This window comes from Pelophylax lessonae, assembly GCF_965119305.1.
Source record: "Pelophylax lessonae genome assembly, chromosome: 5".
Taxonomy (NCBI): Eukaryota; Metazoa; Chordata; class Amphibia; order Anura; family Ranidae; genus Pelophylax; species Pelophylax lessonae.
Genome location: NC_138772.1, coordinates 524,629,280 through 524,655,887, shown reverse-complemented (window position 1 = coordinate 524,655,887; position 26,608 = coordinate 524,629,280). Strand labels below are relative to the sequence as shown.

At 44.1% G+C, this 26,608-nt stretch overlaps 1 protein-coding gene across 6 annotated transcripts in view; it reads left to right on the top strand.

The window, feature by feature from the left end:
- The window catches only part of CYRIB (CYFIP related Rac1 interactor B), a 292,903-nt gene that overhangs the window by 149,882 nt on the left and 116,413 nt on the right, over window positions 1-26,608 (top strand). For all 6 annotated transcript variants that reach the window (XM_082257777.1, XM_082257778.1, XM_082257779.1 and 3 more), the window contains exon 2: window positions 21,173-21,241. The gene's annotated coding sequence lies outside the window, so the exon portion shown is untranslated. The remainder of the gene's footprint in view (window positions 1-21,172; window positions 21,242-26,608) is intronic.

Here is a 26,608-nt window from a genome sequence, read left to right as displayed (position 1 = left end):
AGCGCAGCTGCCATTTTGTTGTAGCCTGTGTGTTTCTATACATTGTGGTAACCATGTTTGTGTAGTCCGATGGCCATTTTGCGCTGGTTTGCCATTGAAAATAGCGGCGGCCATGACAGTGGAGCCCTGTGTGTGGCGATTTAACCTTAGGGATAGGTTAATGCTGAACTCCTGGCACTAAAAGTTTTTATTTAAATATATTCCTTATCAGCCACAAATTAATTCAGATGATTTTGCAGACTCTTGGTAAAAGTAGCAGTGACATCATCATGTACATCATTGCATGTATCCTAGGCAGAGAGCAGAGCTGTGGGGAGGGGACCAGTAGCCTGCATTATACTACAGGAGGGGGGCAGATACAAGACCAGTTACCCTGCACAAGGTGTGAGAGCAGCTGTGACCAGTCTTTTACAGGGAGCTCCTGCATAGAGGCAAATTAAGGATTGGAGTATTAATACAAATGGCTCTTGGTTTTAGACATTTGTTTATCCTTTAAAACAGAAGTATAGATTAGCAAAAAAAAAAAAAACATACTTCCCTAGATGGCTGCACCATGGATCCCAGCTTCAGCTGTCCCCCGCCGGGTTTAAGACTGAGATCTGAGTGGTCAGTCACCAACTGTCTGCTCTTCCCCTAGCGCTGGGCTGTGGAGTGAGCTGGAACGGCTGGCTCAGACTCTCAGCGGCATGCTATAAGGCTGAGCCAGCTGCCGGTCCAGGGATCTGGGAGGGTCACTACTGTAAAATCGGGATCTTTTTTGAGCCTGGACCGGTTGAGTGACGTTAACCGACAGCAGACTGCTGCTGTCGGATAAAAACAGTTCTAACTGCACTCCTGTGATCGATAGAAGTATGACCAAAGAAAGCTTTGGCTATACTTCTTTAAATAAAAACACCACTTACAGAAGGAAAATATAATATAGATAATGATATTTGATATCGTATATAATTGCGATGTGAGCCATTTTGTAATTTTATGTTGTTAGAAATGACCTTTCCATTTTAATTTGCAGTTCGTGTAATTTTCCAAAATTGTAAAAAATTAAAATGCCCCTTCTTGCAACATTACAACCTGGAGGCATATTCTATGAATTCTAGAAATCTCATTTCCTGTTTGCACTACCATTTAAAAAAAAAACAGCCATCCTTTGTAATAAGAGCCTTTTTTTTTTTTTTTTTTTTTTTTAGCCTAAAGTGGTATTAAAGGTTTGGTTTAAAAAGAAAATAACGTTCTTACCTGCTCCGTGTAATGGTTTTGCAAGGAGCAGCCTTCAATGCTCCTCTTCTTGGGTGCTCCTTGCTCCTCCCCCTTGACCAGTGCTCCCAATAGCAAGCTGCCCTGAATGCATCAAATTGTTGGGGGGGTGTCCCCGGTATGGCGCACTCTACTCGGGCACTTAGTGTCTCCTGGGCTTTCTGTCATCAGGCATCAGTGAGGCAGGTTTGCAAGGCGGCCGCCTGGTCGTCTGTGCACACTTTCACAACATTTTTATAAAGTGGATGTGTTGGCATCTGCTGATGCTTCTTTTGGCCGCAAGGTTTTCAGGCTGCTGTTTAGAGGACCTGATCCTCTTTGAGGGTGTATTCTTTTTTTCAGGTGAGCTCCAGTTGTTCTTGGTTGAGCTTCATATTAGCTGGTTGGCTATGTTTAGCCTTAGGAATTTTTTCTGCTGTTTTTCCCACCCCTCATGTTTAACACTGCTTTGGGACATCCCAGTGGTTAAGAACAATCATAAACTCTGTTTTCCAATGAACGAAAGAGAAAATCGAATTTTTGACTTGCCGTAAAATCAATTTCTCTGATGTTCATTGACAGACATAGCACCCACGCCTCTGCGGAGTTGGCTTTCTTCTGACACTGCTTGTAACAAAACTGAGTGTCTATAGCTGAGAGTGGGAGTATACCTCCTGGGACTGTCCATAGGCGTAGTCAAGCTTTTTCCTGCCTAGTGTCCTGCTCCTGTAGGCGGCAGTATAACCCAATGGTTAGGAAGAATCAGAAGCTGTGTCAGTAAATGAACATCAGAGAAATGGATTTTACGGTAAGTCAAAAATCCAATTTTTTTCATTTTTGGAGAGAGCAAGGGAGAATTATAACCCCTTTCAGATTTTTTTTTTTTTTCACCATCTGTGTAACATTGCGGAGATTTCTCTTCTTTTCCTGTCCCATAGCCAAACCAGGACATAAGGGGAAATCCCTGCAAATTAAGGAAATTCCTTGGGGACCCCCAGGTCATACAGAACTATTGGAAGAATTCCCCTCTAGTACTTTTCTTGGGACAACCCAAAATTTGGGATTTTCTTTTACTTTTGCTTTCAACGATAATGATAAGCAGGACAAATAGAGAAAGTAAATCTCCCTAACGGGGGCACAGACAGCAATAAATACTAATCCCTCTCCACTCTATCCAAAACTAAAAAAAAAATAGTTTTGCCTTTTTAGTTATACTTAATTTTTTGTAGTGCAGGGGGCCCCAATGCATTCCGAAATTTATAATAACATGGCAGAGCGGGGGCACCGTTTTCCTGGGTGGATGTCATATGACATCCCCCCACTCATGCCCTGGGGCAGCGCAATCTGTAAAAACATTGTTGTACCAGGCCGGCGCTGGTACCATATGATCGCTGTGACCAATCACAGTGATCACGTCAGTTTCACATAATTGCTTTTATTCATAGCCATTTTTTGTACTGTTGTGATCTCTCTGATTGGTCACAGTGATCACATGGTACAGGACCAATAACAGTGAACCTGTACCATGTGATAGCTGTGGCCATTCACAATTGTATACTATGGCACATGAATGCATGGTGCTCATAAAAGTGATTGCTTATATAGTGATCAAACAAATAAAAAATTCCTGATCACCTCCCCATAGCAGTATAGCGTCACTATGGCGACACTGTACTGTTCTGGTCACTGTGTGTTGTGTTATACCTGCACCTTCTGGCCCTTTAGTTCTGGCGATGGGGATGATGTTTTTTTTTTTGTCTGATCTTGTACTGGGGTTATGTGATCAGATTACATGCAAACACTGTTTACTTGAGAAACTGTTTTGCATTTTATGACAGAGGCAAGTTCCTTATGGGAAACAGTCAGCATTCGGACACTTCCCTGTATTTGCTGATTGTGGAAGTTGGGTTTTTGTTATTAACGGACTATAGTTTTAGCTTTTGCATGTACGTGCTCCATTGTCTATAATGCAAACTGAGATTACGTTGCCATAATCCTTCGGTGCATAGTGATGGAAGAAGCGTTATTGTTTGTTTCTTTCTCTGCACAGGATGCAGGTCAAGCTAATAACATGGCCTGTATAGGAAGGCGTTGTACAAGTTCTTCCTCATTTAGAGAGGTAGACTTCCCTTTTCTCTGACTGTTTGATTTGTGAAGTCTCGAAATAAGGAACTTTCACATAATAGGAACATATAGGATGATTTGAAGCTAAACTCTAAGCAGATATTACAAATGTCAATTGAAGAGGTTGTAAACCTAGATGCCCACATCGAAGGAATAGGGCACACCAGCAGCAGGTCATTTATAGAGGATAGGCTTTAAAAATAATGTCATAAATGCCTTATTTTAATTTTTTTTGTCACATATCCTTGGGACGTTACTTGCAGAGCAGGGTGAAGCTTTCAGTCAAACATCTGTGTTGCTGCTTGAAAGGTGGATCAGATGCTTGACTCGCAGCTCCGCTATCAATGCCCCCTACCTGAAGCGGAGCAATGCGCACCGCTATGCTGGCAATGATGCAGATTCTCTGACACTGCAGATCGCTGCCACCGAGAAGAAGAAAGTCTGAGTGTCTGGCAGGATCACCAATTCATTTCTCGATGAAAGTCTTTAAACCGGGGGGTGGGGGTTACTGACACTTTACTATAGGTATGCATGTATTAGGTAACCCTGAACTTTCTTCAGATTAGTCTCATGTAATTCTTTTATGCAACAGGTTTTGGACTGGGGAGGGGGGGGGGGGTGGGATAACCTCTAGGAGCTAATTAGGGTCTTGTGCAATCCCCTTGTGCTCTATGTATATTATGCTGATAGAGAAGAGCAAGTGATGATACTTCAGTGTGCTGCTGTTCTTTTCTTCCAGAATCACAGGCTAGGACAGTGATGGCGAACATTGGCACCCCAGATGTTTTGGAACTACATTTCCCATGATGCTCATGCACTATGCAGTGTAGTTGAGCTACATGGGAAATGTAGTTCCAAAACATCTGGAGTGCCAAGGTTCGCCATCACTGGGCTAGGGTTATAGCGCTATGGAAGTTAGTGTATCTAAAGTCAAACGTGGGAAGGGCTAAAACCCCTGACAATCTTTTTGCCATCTGTAAGAGTAACAGCCGGTTCACATCTGTGCAGGGCATTGCATTTAAGGTTCATTTTACATTTGCTTTAGGTGCATTATCTTTGAACGCTATAGAAAGTGTGTTTTAACAGCATACAAGGTTTTATTTTTTTTTTTCGCACTTCACTTAAAATGCTCATATGTAAATGGGGCCTAAGTGCCGGTTCACATTTGTGCGATCACAGAGATTGCATGCAATTCGGAGGGCACTGCTCCTAAAATTACATGCGATGTCTGTGCGGTGCAAATTTCAGCCATACAGTTTGTATGGCTGAATTCGCACCACAATTGCACTAAAACTCGCCTTTTTTTGGTCCGCAGCAGAATTGGATCGGATGGTGGTTCACACTAGTGCGATCCGATTCTGTGCAAACTTACAGATCGCACTGCGATATGCGGTCTTATCTAGGGGTGTCTGTAACTTTTAATTGACACCCCCAGCGTATCGCCTATGGCAGTGTGAACTGCCAGGGGTGCGGATGCGATGCAGGAACACGCTGTATATTCTCAGCGTTCCCGCATCGCACAAATGTGAACCGGCACTAAATCTCTCTAAAGTGAGGAAAATCTCCAGACTTGGATTGTTGCTATTAAAGAAATTTCCCCTTGCACACAGTGTACGCAAACAGCGGTGCACCACCTGTACCAATTAATAGCAGGCACTACTGCTGTTCATATGTAACCCCACATCCATAACATGGGATTAGGGACTTTGTGTCCAGAGATGGCGTTGATGCCTGCACACCAACTGGCCACATCTAATTGACTGACAAGGTTTCCTAAAAGGCTTTAAAGTGGTTGTAAAAGCTCAAGGTTTTTTTACCTTTGTGCATTCTATGCATGAAGGTAAAGAAAAGTCTGTTTGCAGCAGCAACCCCAGCCCCCCCCTAAAACTTACCTGAGCCCCATCTCGATCAAGCTATGCTGCATCAGAGCCTTGGTTCTCCCTGCTCATTGGCTGAGACAGCAGCGGTAGCCAATGGCTCCCACTACTGTGGATCACAGCCAGTGAGGAAAGAGCAGGGCCGGAGCTGAGCCACGCTCTGTGTGTGAATGGACACATGGCGCAGCAGCTTGGGTGCCCCCATAGCAAGCTGCTTGCTATGGGGGCACTAAACAGGAGGGAGGTGCAAGTAGCACCAGCAGAGGACCCAAGAAGAGGAGACTCAGGGCTGCTCTGTACAAAACCACCCCCAAGAAGAGGAGAATCTGGGCTGCTCTTTACAAAACCACCCCCAAGAAGAGGAGAATCGGGGCTGCTCTTTACAAAACCACCCCCAAGAAGAGGAGACTCAGGGCTGCTCTGTACAAAACCACCCCCAAGAAGAGGAGAATCGGGGCCACTTTGTGCAAAACCACCCCCAAGAAAAGGAGAATCACGGCTGCTCTGTGCAAAACCACCCCCAAGAAGAGGAGAATCAGGGCTGCTCTGTGCAAAACCACCCCCAAGAAGAGGAGAATCGGGGCTGCTCTGTGCAAAACCACCCCCAAGAAGAGGAGAATCGGGGCTGCTCTGTGCAAAACTACCCCCAAGAAGAGGAGAATCGGGGGTGCTCTGTGCAAAACCACCCCCAAGAAGAGGAGAATCGGGGCTGCTCTGTGCAAAACCACTGCACAGAGCAGGTAAGTAGAATGTATTTTGTTGTGTGTTTTTTTTTTTTTTTTTAAAAAACAAACCTTTAATGTCACTTTAATTGTATTTACTACTTCATTCATATGTAGGTCACCTTTGAGCTGCATAAGAATGAAATTGTAAATACCATGAAACAAAATATTGATGATTGTATTTACTCAATGACAGACTATGGAAAGGTCATTATCACAGGGTTGGCTGTGACCGCTGCTCCAATGCAAAGCAATTATCCGTTGTCATTTTGACAGCTAGTAATTGCTGATAATGGGGTCAGAGGTGTACAGTGGTGGGGGAGAGTAGCTAAACTTTAGAGATGCACCCTCAAAACTTTGCAAGGGTTCATGCGCACAGAACATTTTTTAGGCTGCTTTTAGGGGCTTTTGGTGCGTTTTTTTCCTACCTGCATGTCCTCCATGCACACATACTGTAAGCGTTAAAAGGGGTTTAGAGGCAGAAAAAAAGACCCACTGCCAGTGCATCCATCCTGCGTCGTGACCCCTGTAAACACGTCTAAAGGCGCATCAATCGCTTGAGTGTTCTTTCATTTCAATGGCCAGAATTCTGGCTGTGATCAGGTTATGGTCACCTTTTTAATTTTTGTACCTGAATAATGTTCAGTATCTCAGGCGTGCAATCCTTGTTCCTTTTCATTAAATTGTTATTTGACTCTTGCAAACCTCAATTTCCAACCAAAAGTAATTTTATATCTACAATATGAAGGCTTCTTTTTCTCCACTCCTAAATGCCTCATAAAACCTGATTATCATCACCTGCCAGAATTTAGTGATCTTTTATTGAACAAAAACACTTTCTTTTTTTTGTGAATTGACTTTTGTATACCGCAAAAATCAATAATACAAGGAGAAAAAATAAACACCCGCAGTAAATAAAGCTGACCCGGGCGATCAAAATAATTTAAAGTGAAAATAAAATGCTTTCAATCAAAGCATTTTACTAATCACGTAAGGTAGTAAAAATCACCCGGAGTGTTATGGTTTAGTAGATTATTCCCTGTTTGAGCAATCTTAGCCCCGGTTCACACTATAGCGATGACAGACATCGCATGTGATTCGGAGCGCACTGCTCTGAAAATCACATGCGGTGTCTGTGCAATGCAAATTCAGCCATACAGATTGTTTGGCTGAATTTGCATCGGATTTCGGAGGCAACACACAGAGGACCCTTTTTTGTGTCCGCAGCAGAATCCGATCTCATGGTGTTCACACCAATGCGATCCGATTCATGTCCGAACTGACAGTTTGCACTGCAATATGCAAACTGATCTGGGGGTGTCGTTAACTTTGTATTGACACCCCCCAGTGATTTGCATATGGCAGTGTGAATTGCCTGCCATTTGAATGCGATGCGGGAACCCGCAGTGGGTTTGCAGGGTTCCCGCATCGCATATATGTGAACCGGCAGTGTACAATCACCAGAAGTTTGCTCTCAGACAGGTACATCGTTTTCGTGACCGTAAGTGCCGGCTCATATTTATACGATACGGGAATGCTGCGAATATACAGCGTGTTCCCGCATCGCATCCGCACAACAGGCAGTCCACACTGCCATATGCGATACGCTGGGGGTGTCAATTCTAAGTTAACGACACCCCCAGATCAGATCGCATATCGCAGTGTGATCTGAAAGTTCGCACAGAATTGTATCGCATTAGTGTGATCCGATTCTGCTGCGGACCAAAAAAAGGGTCCTGTGCGTTTGTCAGTGCGATTGCGGTGCAAATTGTATGGCTGAATTTGCACTGCACAGACATCGTATGTAATTTTAGGAGCAGTGCGCTCAGAATTACATGCGATCTCTGTGATCGCACAAATGTGAACCGGCACTAAAGACTGATGAGGTTTCCTTTACCCAGAAAAATGTACTAGGTTGCAGTATTAATGTTTTACTAAACATTAATAAGATTTACTAAAACTGGAGCATTTAGAATCTGGTGCAGCTGTGCACAGTAACCAATCAGCTTCTAACCTCAGCTTGTTCAATTAAGCTTAGACAATAGGCTCTGTTCACACTAAGCAGACTCCAAAGTGGTGCAGATTTCAGTGCAACTTTAGAGTCAGACTTTCAAGATGATGTGACTTTGGGCCCTCGCTCACATTGAAGAAGGGTTTGAAATTGCGCGAGTTCAGCTGAACTTGCACGGTTTTAAATCTGCATTTTATTGCAAGTTTGGGGGCGATTTGAAAGACATCTGTGCGGGTTCATGCACAGATGGCTATTGTAATTGCCCCCTGAAGTTGCTAAACTGCCGGATGCCTCTAATGGCGCTTTTCCACTGCATAGAACCGTACCGGTTCGGCATGCTTTTGTGCTTTTCCACTGCGGTACCGCATGGTATAGGGTCGGAACGGTTTGGTTCGGTACGGTATAGGTTTGCTTTTCCACTGCATGGAACCGAACGGTACGGCTCTGAAAAAACAGTACCTACTCGATTGTGGTTCCAACAGGTACCAAACTGGTACCATATCCCACAATCCTTTGCATGCAGTCACTACTAGCCACTGATTGGTCAGAGAATCACATCCACCCCGTTGTTATCCCACCCACTTAACTTTAGTACTACTTTAGTGGAAAAGCAAACCTATACCGTACCGTACCGAACCGTTCCGACACTATACCATGCGGTACCGCAGTGGAAAAGCAAACCGGGCCGAGTAGAGCCGAGCCGGTACTTGCAGTGGAAAAGTGCCATAAATGCGTCAGTAAAACCATCCTGTGTGCATGAAAACCTGAAAGCTGATTACTATGCACAGCTGCACTAGATCTTCTGTGTATCGGTTTCAGTAACCCCCCCCCCATGTGTGTTAGGTGTGGTGCTCATCAACAACCCAATGCATTTACAAATTGAAATATATTGTTTCAATAGGCCCAGTTCACACCAATGCGTTGCATTGCTGTACGCTGAGTAAAAATGGATTGTGCTTCATTTAAAAGCAGCGCAATATAAGCTGCAACACATGACAGCACATGCTATAAAAATAGATATTTTAGCTTCATGTGAAAAAAACAAAATAAAACCACATCAGCGAAAAACAGTGCATTACAAAATGCATGTTGACGCGCATCGCCGTATGTAAACGCAGAGTGAGTGCTGTGTATATAACCTTAAGCTAAATTCCAGGCAGATGTACAAAAATACACATAATTGCAGTCATGCAACTAGTGTGACTAGCCGTTGTTTTCTTGATATCAGACTATTGTACATCACTTAGGCTCGGTTTCCACTGCTGCGGCTACAGAGTCGCGCTACTTCTAGCGCGACTCTGTAGTGTTCACTTGTTCGCGGCTTTCAGTGAGACTTGTCCCTTGTTATAGAGGGAAGTCGCACTGAAGTCGTCCCAAAAGTAGTGCACAAACTACTTTTCAAGTCGCCGCAACTCAAGTCGCAGCAGTGAAAACGGGCCAAATAGAAATGAATGGCTTTTAACTTGCTGTGCGACTTGACATGTGTCAAGTCCCACAGCAAGTCGCAATAGTAGAAACCGAGCCTTAGACTGGGGAGGTGAGCAGCCAATCAGGCTGTGCTGCAGTGCAGATGGTGAACATGCTGACAGAAGGGGAGAGCAGAGGGTGCAAAGTGATGAGTCAAAAGTGTTCTGCTGCTTCTTTTTTTTTTTTTGTCCAGTCAGCAGTCTGGGGGGGGGGGGGGGGGGTTGTTCCTGACCAAACTGAACCTATGCTGCAGTGGAGGTTCAAGCACTGCTTGTACTGTCTGGCAAGGGAGCATGGGTCGCAATGTTGGCTGAACAGCGTTACAAATCCTCTTGCAGGTAAAACCGTTACCACTTTTGAATTTCAGTTGTGTATTTAGTTGCTTACTTGATGTTGAGGTTTACCAAGAAAGATTATCTTGGACTTTATGTTTGCAGTGTCTCTTCAGTTTAGGAATAATAAGCCTTTCTTAGTGATTCTCTTAGAGGAAGTTAATGTGGAGCTCTGGGAATGTTTACCATTCAGACGTCATACTTCCTCTTCGATATCGGGAATACATCTTACTAACTTTTTGCTTAGCTCTCAGCATTGCTTCCTTGAATTGAAATCCTTTTGTCCTCCTTCCACCATTGTTCCTTGAACATATAGCCATGTATTAAAGCCATTGTAAACTGCCAAAAAAAAACAAACAAACCCTTCAAGACAAAGGCATAATGAGCTAGTATGCGTCGCATACTAGCTCATTATGAAATACTTACCTTAGAATGAAGCCCCGACACGGATGCCCGGACACCGCTGTGGGAGCTGTCATGCTCCTTCGGCGTCTCTTCCGGGTTCGGGGACTCCGGCGCTGTGAGTGGCCAGAGCCGCAAGTAGCCAGCAGGAACTCTGAAGGTCCGCGGCTGCATGCAGGGCAAATATCTCCTAAACCGTGCAGGTTTAGGAGATATTAATGGTACCTACAGGTAAGCCTTAGTATAGGCTTACCTGTAGGTAAAAGTAAAAACATTGAGTATACTACCGCTTTAAATCTACTCTGTAAACACTGAAAGCATTGAAAACAATTGAAGTCTGTTTAACCACTTAAGCCCCGGAAGATTTTACCCCCTTCCTGACCAGGGCCTATTTTGCGATTCGGCACTGCATGATTTTAACGGACAATTGCGCGGTCGTGCGACGCTGTACCTAAACTAATTTGATGTCCTTTTTTTCCCACAAACAGAGCTTTCTTTTGGTGGTATTTGATCACCTGTGCGATTTTTTACTTTTTGCGCTATAAACAAAAAAAAGAGCGTCAATTTTGCAAAAATAACAATATTTTTCACATTTTTTTTTATATGAAATTCCCCCCAAAAAAAGTAAAAATCAAAATGTTTTAACATTTTGGGCCAATTTTTTTTTTACCATATGTTTGGTAAAAAAAAAAATCGATTTTGTTTGGTTTGCGCAAAAGTTATTGCGTTTTACTAACAAAGGGAAAGATTTTTGTCATTTTTGGTGTTTTTTTTTTTTTAACGAGTAATGGCGGCGATCTGCGATTTTTTTTTTTTTTTTTTTTTGGGGGACTGCGACATTGCGGCGGACAGATCGGACCCTTGACTGTCATTTTTGACTCTATACATATGCACTGTTACTGTAAAATTACACTGGCAGTGAAGGGGTTAACTTTTTTGAGAGGGAGGGGTTATGTGTGTCCCTAGGGGCGTGATTCTAACTGTGATTGGCTGTGGCTTGAGGTGTAGTAACAGTGATCAATGGTCCTACATAGTAGAACCGTATGATCACCATTCATACACAGGGGAGAAAGGCCCCGTTTAAACTACAGCTCCAGTGACTTGTGCCTTCCCAGGGCTTTCCTTTTGTTCCATCAACTGAATGGAGCAGTGAGTAGCAAAGAAGGCATATGGGTCTGTGGATTTCTGCACAGATTGAGCTTAAAGTAGAACTATATATAGGCCAAACGTCTTTTTATTTTATTTTGAATAGAGCAAAGGAAGGGTTATTACCCTGTCATTTTTTTTTTTCTTTTTTTGCCATTTGTGTCTAATTGGGGAGATTTCCCTTCACTTCCTGTACCATAGCCAAAACAGGAAGTGAAGGGAAATTCCTGCAAATTAAGGGAATTCCTTGAGGACCCCCAGGGCACCAGAACTAGTGTCCCCATTGGAAGATTTCCACTCTATTACTTTTCTGGGGACCAGGACAAATAGAGGGGGGGGGGGGGAATCTCCCTAACGGGGGCACAGACAGCAATAAAAACCTTTTAGATGTTCTAATCCCTCTCCTCTGTATCCAAAACTAAAAAAAAAAAAAAGTTTTGCCTTTGGTTATACTTTAACACAAATCTTTCAGTGCCCTGTGGGCCTTGATCACAGTTGTACTCTCTCACCTATATTTACCATGATTGCTTCCAAGGTGCTCGGAAACCTGAAGCAGTCTATATGTTGAATATTTCAAGCAAAAGGGCACCTGCTCTAGAATACACACCTCTCCTTCCCCACAAATGTATTGAATGCCAGCCAAGGAGCCCTTCCACGCTCCCATTCCTGGGAAGATTATGAAAAGCAAGTCGCATGCTGATGATGTCACCGTTTGATAAAATTTTATTGTACCATGACAAGTACACAGCACCTCCCCGCCCTAAGAGCCACCCCCCACTGATGCATTTCACCCCAATAGGCTTAATTGTAGCATTCTGATATTTCAATATTTAACCGCTTGCCGACTTTAACCGCTTGCCGCACGACTATTTACTGCGGCGGTCAGCCCCTTACAGGCAAAGCGACGTAGGGCTACGTCGCTAGCCTGTGAGGCTCTAGGGAGCGAGTGCGCGCCGCCGCAGGCGCGCTCCCGCGTGGTCACGGACCCCCCCCGCGCATGTGCCCAGTGGACCCGATGTCCGCCGGGCATTCGCGATCGTCCGTTACACCGGAAGAAAGGCAGGCGGCTAATGTAAACAAAGCCGCCTGTCATTCTTCCCTGTGTAAGAATGAATATCACACGGTTCTGCTATGTAGGACCATTGATCTCTGTTCTTGCACTAGTAGCCACAGCCAATCACAGTTAGAAACACGCCCCTAGGGACACACTTAACCTCTCCCTCTCCAATACAGTTAACTCCTTCACTGCAAGTGTCATTTTTACAGTAACAGTGCATATGTGTAGCACTGATTACTGCAGTAATGTCACTGGTACCCCCAAAAGTGTCAAAAATTTCAGTCAAGGGTCCGATCTGTCCGCCGCAATGTCGCAGTCCCACAAAAAAAATCGCAGATCGCCGCCATTACTCGTTAAAAAAAAAACAAAAATGACAAAAATCTTTTGCTTAGTTAGTAAATGCAATAACTTTTGCGCAAACCAATCAAAATACGCTTTTTGTTATTTTTTTTTTTTTACCAAACATATGTAGCATAAAACAAATTGGCCTAAAATGTTAAAAATTTTTGATTTTTAAATTTTTTTGGGGGAATTTCATATAAAAAAATGTGAAAAATATTGTTATTTTTGCAAAATTGATGCTCTTTTTTTGTTAATAGCGCATGATCAAAAAATTGCACAGGTGATCAAATACCACCAAAAGAAAGCTCTGTTTGTGGGAAAAAAAGGACGTCAAATTAGTTTAGGTACGGCTTTCGCACGACCGCGCAATTGTCTGTTAAAGTCACGCAGTGCCGAATCAAAAAATAGGCCCTGGTCAGGAAGGGGGTAAAATCTTCCGGGGCTTAAGTGGTTAAAGCTTGCCTGCCTACTGCACATTTCTATTGGTACATTGCTATGACTGGTAGCCCTACTGACCAATAGGGACATGTGGGAGAGGGCAGCGTTATCAATCGGTGTTGAGATCCATATGTTACAGCCTGCAGGGCACTTGAGTCACTGCAAAGGGCATATAAGGGTCCTTTGACACGGTCAGCGTCTGACGAGGTCCGTTCTCTGCTCAGCAGGGATCGATCCGCTGATCCCCCGCTGAGCAGGCGGATGACTTCTACGTCTCCGCTCTGTGTGCAGAGACTGAGCTTTCAGATCCCTGCTGTCCTCTATGGGGGATTCGGATGAGAACGGCGCCTGTCTGTTCTCATCCAATCCCATCCAATCCAATCTGCTGGACGGATGGAAAATAGGGTTTCCATCCGTTCGGATTTCACAGAGAGGATCAGGATCGGATAGCAGCGGGTGTCAGCAGAGATGTCTCCGCTGACATCTGCTGCCCCATAGGAATGCATGGAGGATCCGATCAGATCCGCCTGAAAAACTGACAGGCGAATCGGATCAGATCGCCCGTGTGAAAGGACCCTAAAGGTTTGTGTCTACTGCTTAGTGCCTGTTCACTATCAGTGGGAATTTCATTGACACAAATAACACTATTATAGTCGACTAAAATACGACTAAAACTAAAGCAATTCAGGTAAAATACTATTTTCAACTAAAAATGGTATTTTAGTCAAAAGACTATCTTTAAATCGAAATTTGACGTCAAAATGAATACTGTTATCTATCAGGCAGGTTTATTGTAATGTAAATAATCTTATCACTGTGTGTAGATGAGTTTATAACCCCAACTCCAGGGGAAAAAAATTGCAACTGCAAAGCTTAAATTCTCATTTACATCTAGGGGACTGGAAAAGAAGTTTTACTTTCTCAGTCCTCTCCTCTCCGGCTGCTGGGGCTCCTCTATGCTCCAGCAGTGAACGGTTTCTTGCTTTGTACCCTGCATTGGTCTTGATGACATCAGAGGACCTACATCCGCTGGGGCATAAAGAAGAAGAGGTTGCAGGGTCCGGTCTAGCAGCATGAACAGAGCCTTAGGCTCCATTCACACTCGTACAACTCCAAAGTTGCTCCGACTTTGGAGTGCAACTTTGGTGCAACTTTGGATGGGTGCAACTTGGATCGGACTTTGGCTTTGGCCAGTGATAATGGACAACTATTGCATTGTATAGCATTCAGGTAAGACTTTCTTGCAACTTTTGAGGGCTAACATTGAAGTCTATGGCCCTAAAGTAGTGCAGGAACTACTTTGCAGTTGCTGCAACTTTAAGTTGCTCATACACTATATTACCAAAAGTATTGGGACGCCTGCCTTTACACACTTTTGAACTTTAATGCCATTCTAGTCTTGGTCCGTAGGGTTCAATACTGAGTTGGTCCACACTTTGCAGCTATAACAGCTTCAACTCTTCTGGGAAGGCCATCTACAAGGTTTAGGAGTGTCTATGGGAATGTTTGACCCTTCTTCCAGAAGAACATTTGTGAGGTCAGGCACTGATGTTGGAGAGAAGGCCTGGCTAGCAGTCTCCTCTGTAACTCATCCCAAAGGTGTTCTATCGGGGTGAGGTGAGGACTCTGTGCAGGCCAGTCAAGTTCCTCCACCCCAACCTCGCTCATCCAGGTCTTTATGGACCTTGGTTGTGCACTGGTCCAAATCATTTGGTGGAGGGGGGATTGTGGTGTGGGGTTGGGCTTGGCCCCTTAGTTCCAGTGAAGGGAACTCTTAAGGCGTCAGCATACCAAGCCATTTTGGACAATTTCATGCTTCCAACTTTTTGGGAACAGTTTGGAGATGGCCCCTTCCGGTTCCAACATGACTGCGCACCAATGCACAAAGCAAGGTCCATAAAGACATGGATGAGTGAGTTTGGGATGAAGGAACTTGACTGGCCTGCACCTCAACCCGATAGAACATCTTTAGGATGAATAAGAGCGAAGACTGCAATCCAGGCCTTCTCTTCCAACATCAGTTTCCTTTCCATTCTTCTCATTGTAGCCTTTTTTACTAAGGGCGGATGAATCTCATCTCCCTTTTCTTGCTGGAACTCCACCTAGATTGCTGGGTCTGCTTCCTAGAACAGGTGACAAAGATCCCAGGATGCAGCTGCAAGGCAAGGGTGACCTCACTAATGCCTTAAAGAAACCAGGAAGTAAAAAAACAGAAATGTAAGAAAGAAAGTGTAAGTAAAAGCAAAAAATAGTTTGATTACCTAATAGAGCGAGGATGATTTCATATCAACATTCAGAGCTGTATGCTGCTGTGATTTTTAGTGAAAGGTCCACTTTAAATCCTACCACATTGCCTACCTGCAACGCTGCATTATCCATACTGGTTATCCCTACACTGAACTCACCACCAATCTGTAGACTCTTTGCTCTGTCTTCCAGAGGCTTCTCCCCTGCACCCTCTTCATTCCTATCCTAACACTGCTGTCTGAGAGAGTTGCAGTCAAATATACTTCGCCTTAGGCTACTTGCACACCAGGCGTTTAGCCAGTGTGCATCCAATTCCAGCGTTTAAGGGTGCACTCACACTGGGTTCAGTTGAACTTGAACCATTATTATTTATTATTATTATACAGGATTTATATAGCGCCAACAGTTTGCGCAGCGCTTTACAATTTGAGGGAAGACAATACAGTTACAGTACATTTCAAAACAGGAGGAACTAGAGGGCCCTGCTCGTTAGAGCTTACAATCTAGAAGGGAGGGTCAAGTGAAACAAAAGGCAATAACCGTGGGGGATGAGTTGATGGAGAAAATGGAGGTACATTAGTTAGCGGTTGGTAGGAAAGGCTTCTTTGAAAAGGAGGGTTTTCAGAGATCGCCTAAAAGCGAATAGAGTGGGAGATAATCGCACAGATAAGGGTAAGGAGTTCCATAGGATTGGAGTGGCTCTGGAAAAGTCCTGGACCATACTTAAGTTTGAATGTCCCCGCTGGTCTGCACTCACAGTGGGCTATAAGCAAGTGTTCCCGGGCAAATATATATCATCACCTCGGTGATGCTTCTTAGTGATCTGTGGAGAGTTCTCTGCTTAGGCACAGTTTGTGTTCACTAAGCTAAATGTACCAGACCACAAGTGAACCGTGCCTGGAACCACCTCTTGCAAGTGTTCCCGGGTACGGTATGTTTAGGTATTCTTGTGATCCCCTGATGACGTCAGCACGGACTGACGAAACGTGCGTCGGGAGCGTGAGACCGTAATTTCGGGTTGGTGGAACGCAGGCGTGGAGCGGCGTTCATACATCCAACTACCGTGATTTACCCATGATTGTACCAAGCGATTTTACATTTGGATTGTAGTAAGTGCATTGCTTTTCAATAAATGCTCGATTGTATTGACTAACTACACTATGAGAGCTTTTTTTGCCTTCCTATATGTCCTGTATTGGGATCCTTTATTTGGTCTGAATGCATATCCCTGCTGGGGAGGGAATTTGAAGCAGAAGATCGGTTTATTTGTGGATCACTATCTCTGTGTGACCCCCTATAATCAAGGGGTCATATACATCTGGTAAGAAGTACCTTGTAAGAGCACTGGGTGAAAGTGTGGAGGTGGAGGCTTTGCAATCACTCCTATCAAGTCTGTGCTTCGATCAAAAAAAATTGTTGCTGCTAATCACTGAACTTTATATTGATAATTAAGCACTTTAAGACTTTTTATATTTTTATATTTATTTGCACAAGTGCACTTTATTGAGAACACCAATGTGTTGAGCGCAATATATTTACCATTTATTTTCAACTGTTAGGCATTCTTGTGCACAGTTCGGAGCACTCCCATTACACGATTCAACCGGACCAGGGGGGCAAACCATGCCCAAGCATGGTTAGAACTGCCAGTGTGAGTGCACCTGGGAGGCATAGGTGCATTTTCCAGCCCTGCCGCCTGCAGCCAGTTAAAGTCTATGGCAGGCTGAAGTATGCTGCAGGTTGGCCGAACACTCTCCCGAGTGGTATTTGGGTTTAATGTATACATTCAGGGACATATGCAAGGAACACAGGTAAACTCTGTACAGTGTTCAGATCTGTCCCAACAGCAGCATGTTTCAGCCTGCCATAGACTTTGACAAGCAACTGGGCTGGATGCTAAACTCATGCCTCCTGGGCTCACTAAAACTCCAGGGCTGCCTGCACATGGGCTAAACACCTAGTGTGCAAGTGTAAAAGTCTCAATCATATAACTGCACTACTCTCTGAAGGAATCACTGTCCAGTACCTATATTGCCTTCTGATTGATTCACTTTCCCGTAACTCTATTGCTGTCTGAGAGAGTTCCTATCCAGTGCTGGCCTCTTAGTTCAGAGTTAAGCCTCGTACACACGTACCGATCGTCGGCCGTACGATCGGCCGTCTTTTGTCCAGGGCTGTCTTGTCTGTTGAAAACTGCAAAAGACTGCACACGAATTTTGTCGGCCAACAACAGCCGACTGCAGAAGTGATGTCATGTGATGGTTAACTTTTCTTGTCTTTTTTCTTTTCTGAGCATGCCCAGTCTTGCTAATCTGCTGTCTGTCGGCCAAAATCTGTACTGACTGGCGAACAATCGGCCGTTCTGGTGTTGGCCAACAAAAATTTTAATGCTTGCACGACAGAGTCTGTTCGGCCGAAAATGCGCTGTCGGAAGCATCATACTAACAAGCCTACAATCGGCCGATCGGTCGTCGGCCGAATATTTACGGCCGACAATCGGTACGTGTGTACGGGGCTTTACTCTCCAGTAACCATACTGTCCTCTAAGGCCTAGTTTAGGTATGGGGTAGGTGAGCGAAAGAAATGCGCAGTTGAGCTGCTTTTCTGCTAACTGCCTTACCCCCTAAGCTGCAATAGGCAGCAGAGAGTAAGGTTTACATGCTGTGGGCGCGATGCTTCACGACTATGGCAAAGCTAACCCGACATGTGGTTGCCGGGCCTGCCGAATACTACATATTCAAGTCAGTGGGGACGCCCTGCAACCGTCTGCACAATTGTCAGCAAAAGTGGGGTTAAAACAGATGGTGGTGAGGTGTCGCAATGCTTCCTCAGTGCCTGTCCGTAGGCTTTGGAGCGCAATCAAGAAGCGGATCAGGCTTCAGCCGTGAGGGAGATTTAGATGCACGTCTATAAATCTATCCTCTCTAGTAACTACAGTACAACTCCCTCAGAGAGTTCTCCTCTAACTGTACTGAGTCACTGTCCAGTAACTACAATTTAGGAGAGTGTTCTGCCACGTTGTGTAGGCTATAGGTAAACCTCGGATACAAATGTTCAAATGGCAGTAAGGCCTAGCATGTAATGTCTTGTACCAGGGAGTATATGCATTTACTATACTGCGCATTCCACCACCACAAGCAGGGGGGAGTGGCGGGAGCTCAGGCTCATAAACTGGTTAAACCTCATTACTGAAATCTCTGATTTCTATGTATCCTCAGGGCAGTCGCTTTTCTGAAGAAATAAAAAAGGGTTCAACTGCCACCGTCTTGTGGGAAAGCTTACGTATGCTCATCATTGTGACTTTGTTGAGGAAGAGCTGCTGTGGATGCAGAGTACCAAATTAAAATGAGAGGAATGCTTAATTAGCACTTTAACTTTGTCACCGTCGGAGAATAATAAAATCTGCATTTGTGGGTTGCAAATGGAATGAACACCTTCAAATCATGATAAGCAGAGGGCTTATAGAATAACATGGTGGTATCATTATTGCTAAACTGTTTATCAAATCTAAATTCTTAGTTTTAATTTTAGTGCACATAAGTGCATTATAATCTCACTGTTTTCTGGTATTTATAAAAGATAAGAATGTTTGGAGTAAATAAATACCGATATTCAAGCCTCAAAATTGCGTGCCGCTGCAAAATGGTAAAACAATGATGGGACCCAAAATTGTCACTAGGCGGCACTTTAAAACCCTCAACAGTTCATCCCATTGTTCTCTCTACCCAGTGATGCAGGTTTTCTTTTTTCTTTTTCTTTTTTTTTTTTTAATATACAAGGTAAACAGGCAAAAAATTTGGGGGAGCATACCCATGTATTTCCAAAGCTGCTGCAGCTATGAACCAAAAGACATGTATATTAAAAAAGAATAGCGCGCAAATGCAAAAGAAATTACTACCAAATCTGAAGAGAGTCCATAAATAAAAATGGGGGTTTGGTCCCACCATATGGCCATATCGTGCTCAAGCCCACTACTGCGTCAAAGTACCCCATTATCAGTGGGTCCTACACTATCCATGAAAAAGAGATGAATCCAGCCTTTCTAACCCTTGGAGACAACACTCCTTGCTGGGAAAAATGTGCAAATGCACTACAGGGGACTCCTCCTATATCCATTTGATGGTGGACACTGATTGAGTACAGGTGTATGTGGGGGGTGGGGAGGGCTGCTCAACCTCGATAGTCTGGTCAGACCGAATACATAATAAACAGGCAAAAAATTTTTGGGGCAGTGGCAATTTGGGTGGTAATGGAATATTGTAAGTAGTGATCGACCGATTATCGGCAACACCGATATATCGGTGGCCGATATGCACTTTCCCCGATATATCGGAATCGGCCTTTGGATTTACCGATATTGCCGATATTTTGGGACAGTGCTCTACTGGAGTGATGGCTGCAGCTAGAGGCATCATCCCGGTACCGGCGTCCATAGCCGACGGTCGGCTGTCTTGTAATGACAACCGATGCAGCTGAGAAGCCACTCGGCTGTCATTCCAAGTAGCGGGAGGGGACATCCCCCTCCCGCCGTCTTCCGCGGCTTGCCCGGGTCTCCCGTTCCACCTGGAGACCCGGGCATCCTACCTGCAGGGCTACCGAAGAGAAGACACGATCAAAGCCGCATTCGGCTCTGACCGGGTCTCGGTGTTTTTTAATTCGGACATGACATTACTTCAGAGTACTGGCGGCACCGAATTAAAAAAAACATACAGCATTCAAAACAGCCAAACTTGGCGTTTTGAATGCTTTTAAGTGCAATGGAGGGGTTTGGGTTCTTTTAGACCCCCAGATCCCTCCACCACAGTACCTGTAGACATTTTTTTTTTTTTATAATGTCCAGAAATATTGGCCGATACCAATATCGGTATCGTCGTTAAAAAAACAAAATCGTTGATCAATAATTGTAATGGCCTACATTTCTCATACACCTCGGCATTTTGAATCGCAGGCAGATTTGCCACGATTCTGCCCATGATTTCAAAATCCCCAGGTGTGAATGACAAATCGCAGAACGCACATTTGAGCTGCCATTCGTTTGAATGACACCTAAAATTGTGGTGCCGTCCTGCTGCAATTATCGAGCTGCAATCACAGCAAACCGCATCGCATGAAGCTAGCCGGCCAAAAAAAGTTCTGGCGCTTCTTTCCGGTGACATGCTTCACGCAATGCGATTTTAGGCGCCCTTCAAATGAATGGCATTCCAAATGTGCGTTCTGCTATTTGTCGTTCACACATTGGGCGTTTTAAATTTGCGGGCAGAATAGGGGCAAATCTGCCCGTGATTCAAAACGCAGATGTGTGAATGCAGCCTTAAATAAATTGAGCCTTACGTGCATCAAGTTCTGTACCCTTATTGGATGTACAATAAAAACCTACTTGCTTTGTTTTTGTTGGTGATTTTTCAAGCAATCAAATACAGAAAAGGGCACATAAAACTCAACCCCCCCCCCCCCCCCCCAAAAAAAAAACTCAGTCATGAAGTTTAAATGACCCTTGTTTATGGTTTCCCTCCCCATATCTGAAAACGTATTTTCCTGACAATATGTGTGTGCCTGTATATCTTATACATGGCATGGAACAAAGCCATGAGAATGGTTGTGGGTTTATGATGGCACATTTTTATTTATTCACACTGCATGGACTGCATTGTATACAGTGTGAAGTTTATCAAGCCTTGAATGCTATGACTGAAGACAGACCTGTATACCTGATATTGTGCCCTCTTCGTGCTTGACTGACCGCTTGTTTTTTTTTTTTTTTTTGTTCATTTTAGATCCGCCGCACCTCCTCATCTGGTGTAAAGGGGATTCCGCAAACCACTTGAAGAGCCTCTCATCTGCTGGTAAATATTTGTTCAGCTGTCCCAGGACTTCAGACTTCAATTGCTTAATGCAGAAATGTTCTAGCGTGACTCTTATCCAAAGAGTGCTGCAAGCCAGGACCCGCGTTCCCTTCCAAGGGAAATGAGTAGTCTTATAGCTCTTGTGTCTGATTCCCATTTCTGCTTCAGTTCTATTATGCCTAAGCAAGAAAAGAGAATATATCTATCCCAGTGTTTCTTAAAAGAAGCATGTGCTGAAAGTATTATACAAGTTGCCAAAAGTCAAAGGGTAACTGCACTTTCGTGGGGAAATAATAATAATGCATATACAATTGCGATACAAGTTGTATTGTAATTGAATGTTATTAAAAATGACCTTTTCAATCTGCAGCCGCTGTAAGTTTCTGAAAATGCAATGCAATATGGCTACCATGAGCTGTTCTGTGCACCAAATGTACATGAGGGGCCAGGTTCCTCCTTTCCCTGTCAAGGGGCACTCTACTCGGGCGCTTTCATCATCAGGTGTCAGTGACACAGGTTTGCAAGGTGGCTATCTAGTCGTCGGTGCATACTTTGACAAACTTTTATAAAGTGGATGTGTTGGCATCTGCGGATGCTGCTTTTGGCCGCAAGGTTTTGCAAGCTGTTGTTTAAGAGGACTTGATCCTCTTTGAGGGTGTATTGTTTTTTTCAGGTGGGCTCCAGTTGTTTTGTTCAAACTCCTGTTGCCTGGTTGGCTACTGTTTAGCTTTGGGAATGTTTTTGCTGTTCCCACCCCTCATGTTTAACACTGCATTCGGACGTCACAGTGGTAATGAAGATCAGGAGCTGTGTCCGTCAATGAATGAAAGAGAAAATTAGATTTTTGACTTACCGTAAAATCCATTTCTCTGATGTTCATTGACGGACACAGCACCTACCACTCTGTGGAGTTGTAATTCTTCTGACACTACTTGCAACTAAACTCAGTGCCTATAGCACAGAGAGGGAGTATACCCCCTTAGGACTGCCCATATGCATAGCCAGATTCTTTTTCTGCCTTGTGTCTTACTCCTGTAGGGGGAAGTATAACCAAATGGTTATGAAGATCAGGAGCTGTGCCCGTCAATGAACATCAGAGAAAAATTGATTTTTGTCTTAGTCGTAAAATTCTTTTCTCTGAGGTTCACTGACAGACACAGCTTCAATTCTTCAGACCATTGGGCTTATGCTCTTGCTCTCTAGGAGTAGGACTAGGCGCAAACCTTTTTGGTTGCGCCCCTGGGGCAGTCCCAGAGGGTATACCATCACTTCCTGCTGTAGGACTTCAACCCCATAAGAGGGGCGGATTCTGTGTCTTTCAGTGAACCTCAGAGAAAAGCATTTTACGGTAGGACAAAAATCCAGTTTTCTCTTTTGTTCACTGACAGACACAGCTTCAATTCTTCAGACCATTGGGATGTCCCAAAGCAGTGCAACATCAGGTTTGGGAAAAGCACAGCAAACATAGAATTCCCAAGAAGGCTAAACATAGCCAACCAGGTAACAACAGGAGCACAACTATGAACAACTGGAGCTCACCACCAGAAAAAAATGTTCATCCTCAAGAAGCGGAAACCTCCGCAACTGCAGCCTGCAGAACTTTGCGGCTAAACGCTGCATCCGAAGATGCAAGTACATCCACCTTATTACATTTTGTGAATGTGTGTACAGACGACCAAGTAGCCCCCTTGCACACCTGAACCACTGATGCCAGATGACCGAAGGCCCAGGAGGCACTAGGCGCTCTCGTAGAATGCGCTTTAACAGGGAAAGGAGGAACCTGACCCTAATGGAGTAGGCCTGCACCACCATCTGCCTGACTCACTTGGAAATGGTCGCAGCAGATGCGGCCTGCCCCTAACGAGGTCCATCCATAAGAACAAAGAAAGAATCCGATTTCCTAATTCGTTCAGTCACCGCCAGGTAAACCCGAATCTCTCTTACCACATCTAAGGAATGTAAGGCAATTTCCTTAGGATGTTTAGGTTTAGGACCCCACGACAACCTTAGGAATATCTGACAGGGTCGTAACACCACTTTGTCCCTATGAATCACCAAGTAAGGTGACGGACAGGACAATGCAGCCAACTCTGACACGCGATGTTCGGAAGTAATAGTCACTAAGAAAGCCACCTTCTGTGACAGAGTAAGCAGAGGAATTTCTCGAATATTTTCAAAGAGAGGCCTTTGAACCCCCGACAGAACCAAATTGAGATCTTATGGAGGTACCAGGGATCACACCGGAGGAGCCAGATGGTGAACTCCCTGCACAAAAGTATGAACCAAGGACTTTGCCTTTGGAAAAAAATAGCCAAGGCAGAAATCTAGCCCTTGATGGTGCCCAGAGCCAAACGTTGATCTACACCCAATTGTAGAAACTCCCAACAGGCGAGACACAGAAAAGGAGCAGAGGAATCCCCCCGCGACTCACACCAAGTAATGTACGCCTTCCAAACTCGATGATAAACCTTCCTGGAAGTAGATTTCCTAGCCTTCAACAGCGTAGGAATCACCGACTCCGACCGACCTCTGTCTTTCAGCACCTGGCTTTCAATAACCACGCCGTTAAAGCCAAGGACCGTAAAGCAGGATGGAAGATTGGTCCCTGAGAGGAAGTTTCCAAGGGACGTCTGTCTACTTCGATTCTGCGTAGCAGTCTCGACAGAAGTTGAATTGGAGGAAAGGCGTAAATCAGCGGATACTGACCCCAAGGGGCCACCAGAGCGTCTGTGGCGTCAGCCAGAGGATCCCGAGACCTTGACACGAACCTCTGCACTTTCCTGTTGAGACGTGAAGCCAGCAGGTCCACATCAGGGGGCCCCGTCTGAAGACCCAGTTGATGGAAAACCTCCGGGTGAAGAAACCATTCTCCCGGATCCAACGTCTGCCGACTGTGATAGTCTGCTTGCCAATTCTCTACCCCCGGAATGTGCACAGCAGAGACAGCCGGAACATATCGTTCTGCCCACCTCAAGATGCCGGCCACTTCCCGGGCTGCCAGGGCACTCTTTGTGCCCCCTTGATGATTGACATACGCCAAAGCCGTAGCATTGTCCGATTGTATCCGCACAGGGCGTCCCTGCAGATGATCCGTCCATTGAGACAAAGTTTTATAACAGGGGGGAGTACCGCGCTTAAAAGGTGCTTAGTGCATGTTATTCATACTAATTACATTTAATAATTTACTTTCAGTGCTTTCAAATGTTTATAATAAAATCCCTTGTGCTAAAATTATATAGATATTCTCCAGTGCATAAAATTATATAAATATTCTCCAGTGCATAAAATTTAAAAAAATCTCATTAATAAATAAAATATTTCTTACAAGTGATGTAAATATGTGCTATAAACAATCCTTAAATATATCAAAATTTGTTAAAATAAAGTACCAGTGATAAATTATGTGCTTATAAGTTTCCAATAATTAAATAATTCAAAAGTGAAAAAGTGCCAAAGTGTCCTTATATATATAAATAAAATGGTGTATATTCAGACGCCTTTTCTTTCCCAAAATTCATGCAGGTGCTCTTCCATGCAGTGGCCACTAGGTGTCCTAAGCGCTCACCTCAATTGGCTTTATAACCAGCTTTGTATGGTATCATATGTAATGTTTCCTCCTTTTCTATGGTTGATGGGTCCGGTCACTAATTCTCACACTTATCCCTTTTAACACGATATTCCAGGGGGTGTGTGTGGAGCCTTTGAATCTCCAAAATAAATGGGGCCACAATAGTGAGGTACCGTTTGGTGATTTTATTAAAATAGATTAAAAATAACAGACTCACATTTTCCTTCGTCTTTGCCAATGCATAACAATTGTAATGTCGCTACGTCACTTCCGGTTTGGCGTCCTACGCGTTACGCTGCGTGCCCACACAGCTTCTTCCAGGGATACGGGGTATCCCTGGAAGAAGCTGTGTGGGCACGCAGCGTAACGCGTAGGACGCCAAACCGGAAGTGACGTAGCGACATTACAATTGTTATGCATTGGCAAAGACGAAGGAAAATGTGAGTCTGTTATTTTTAATCTATTTTAATAAAATCACCAAACGGTACCTCACTATTGTGGCCCCATTTATTTTGGAGATTCAAAGGCTCCACACACACCCCCTGGAATATCGTGTTAAAAGGGATAAGTGTGAGAATTAGTGACCGGACCCATCAACCATAGAAAAGGAGGAAACATTACATATGATACCATACAAAGCTGGTTATAAAGCCAATTGAGGTGAGCGCTTAGGACACCTAGTGGCCACTGCATGGAAGAGCACCTGCATGAATTTTGGGAAAGAAAAGGCGTCTGAATATACACCATTTTATTTATATATATAAGGACACTTTGGCACTTTTTCACTTTTGAATTATTTAATTATTGGAAACTTATAAGCACATAATTTATCACTGGTACTTTATTTTAACAAATTTTGATATATTTAAGGATTGTTTATAGCACATATTTACATCACTTGTAAGAAATATTTTATTTATTAATGAGATTTTTTTAAATTTTATGCACTGGAGAATATTTATATAATTTTATGCACTGGAGAATATCTATATAATTTTAGCACAAGGGATTTTATTATAAACATTTGAAAGCACTGAAAGTAAATTATTAAATGTAATTAGTATGAATAACATGCACTAAGCACCTTTTAAGCGCGGTACTCCCCCCTGTTATAAATTTCTGAATTGCGTAGGTTACCAATAATAGTACCTGCAGCTTTAAAGGAATTTAGGATTCATATAGAGTGACAGCGCGAGAATTTCACCAACCCAATATATTTTAAGACAAAGTTTTGATCGCCCAAATTTCCAGGATGTTGATCGGCAACCTGGACTCCTCCCGAGTCCAGACACCTTGGGCTGAACACACTCCCAAACCACCTCCCTATCCGGACAGACTGGCATCTGTGGTGATTACAGTCCAATACAGGGGAAGAAAGGGTTTTTCCATACATAGGGCAGGGAGCGGAGCCACCATAGGAGATACTCCCTTGAACCCCGACTCAACAGAATCAGATTGTCTAATGACAGTGGATCCTTGTTCCATTTGATCAGAATCTCCCTTTGCAAAGGTCTAGTGTGGAACTGTGCAAACTGAACTGCCTTGAAGGTGGAGACCATCAGACCCAGCACTTGCATACAAGTCTTGAGTGACGATCGATGGTTGAACAACAGCCTCCTGTAGCTTCAGTAGTTTTGTCTGAGGAAGAAACTCCGGTGCTGACGCTGAGTCCAGTGTTAGACCCAAGTAGTCCAGCTTTGGAGACAGTGCCGATTTCTGAAAATTCAGTGTCCACCCGAACTCCTGCAGAGTTTGCACCGTAATCTCTAAGTTGGCTTCTAGAGCCGAGGAAGACTCTG